This window comes from Cynara cardunculus, unplaced genomic scaffold (assembly GCF_001531365.2).
Source record: "Cynara cardunculus var. scolymus isolate 2C unplaced genomic scaffold, CcrdV1 Un_Scaffold_5220, whole genome shotgun sequence".
In the NCBI taxonomy this organism is placed as follows: domain Eukaryota; kingdom Viridiplantae; phylum Streptophyta; class Magnoliopsida; order Asterales; family Asteraceae; genus Cynara; species Cynara cardunculus.
Genome location: NW_020202296.1, coordinates 4,248 through 6,237, shown reverse-complemented (window position 1 = coordinate 6,237; position 1,990 = coordinate 4,248).

Genomic DNA, 1,990 nt, shown 5'->3' with positions numbered 1-1,990 from the left:
CGCGAACAGCAAGAAAATGAGCACTCTTCGTCAATCTGTCTACAATAACCCAGATACTATCGTGTTGCTTGGACGTCTTCGGTAGTTTCGTAATCAAATCCATAGATAGTTCTTCCCACTTCCACACAGGCACACTGAGAGGTTGCAAGCTCCCATAAGGTTTCTGATGCTCAGCTTTAACTTGCAAACACGTGGTACACTCTCGTACGAAACGACCAATATCCGACTTCATTCATGGCCACCAATAATTTAACCGCATATCTTGATACATCTTTGTAGTCCCAGGGTGAATCGACAACTTTGATTTATGCGCTTCAGTCAATACAATCTTCCTCATTCCTCCAAGTTTTGGTACCCAAATACGATTTCTGAACACTTTCAATCCACGACTATCTTCCGATAATGAATCTAAATAACAAATCATTCGCTCCGATTTCACATGTTTCGGTTTCAAAGCCTTACTTTGCCATTTCCATAGGTCATCCATAAGTGTAGATTTCACTGTCGTATGAGTAATAACATAACAAATCCCAGTTCTGTGAGCCGATAGAGAATCGCACAGTCATAATCTTTGATAAGTTCCAAAGCTCTTTGTAGTCGCATATTCAGTGTTTGTTGATCGAAGATATATTTCAAACTCTTGTGATCTGTATACAGTTGGCATTTCTTGCCATACAAGTAGTGCCTCCATAACTTAAGTGCAAATACGATCGCCGCTAATTCAAGATCATGTGTGGGATAATTCTTCTCATACTCTTTCATCTGTCGAGAGGCATATGCTATTACCTTGCCTCGTTGCATTAATACACAACCTAATCCTAACTTCGACGCATCGCTGTATACTACAAAATTATCATTGCCCTCGGGTAAGGCAAGTACTGGTGCATTTGTCAAACAATCTTTCAGAGTCTGAAATGCTTTCTCCTGAGCTTCTCTCCATTCAAACTTCACATCCTTCCGGGTAATATATGTAAGTGGCACTGCGATCTTTGAAAAATCCTTAATAAAACGTCGATAGTATCCTGCAAGACCAAGGAAACTATGAATCTCAGAAGTATTCTTCGGTGCTTCCCATTGTTGTATTGCTTCGATCTTTGATGGATCAACTGAAACACCTTCTCCTGAAATCATGTGTCCCAAGAATTGTACTTGGCGAAGCCAGAATTTGCATTTAGAAAACTTCGCATATAACTTTTCTTTCTTTGACAGCTCTAGCATCTCACTAAGATGCATAACATGATCACTCTCGGTCTTAGAATACACCAAGATATCATCAATGAAAACGATCGCAGACTTGTCGAGCATAGGACGACATACACGATTCATCATGTCCATGAAAGCAGCCGGGGCATTTATTAACCCAAAAGGCATCACAAGAAACTCGAAGTGCCCATAACGAGTACGAAAGGCCGTCTTTGGCACGTCCTTATCACGTACTCTAAGCTGATGATAACCCGACCTCAGATCAATTTTGGAGAAATAACTAGCTCCTTGAAGTTGATCAAATAGATCATCAATACGAGGCAACGGATACTTATTCTTGATTGTTACCTTGTTCAGCTCGCGATAATCTATACACATCCGCAAAGACCCATCTTTCTTCTTCACAAATAGTACCGGAGCACCCCAAGGTGAAGTGCTCGGTCGAATAAAATATTTTTCTAACAACTCTTGTAACTGGCTCGTCATTTCTTTCATCTCTGTTGGTGCAAGACGATAGGGAGTCCTTGCTATAAGGTGCAGCACTAGGCACAAGATCTATCCGGAATTCAACTTGCCTATCTGGTGGTAAACCAGGCAAATCATTAGGGAATATATCCGGAAAATCACGTACAACGGGTATATCTTTCACCGTCTTCTTTGTTTCTTTTGAYRTATCTARCACATAAGCTAAAAAAGAGCAACATCCTTTCGTCAGATATCTTCGAGCCTTAAGAATAGATATTACCTTCATATCTCCCGTTCTCCTCTCATCGTAGATATACAAAGG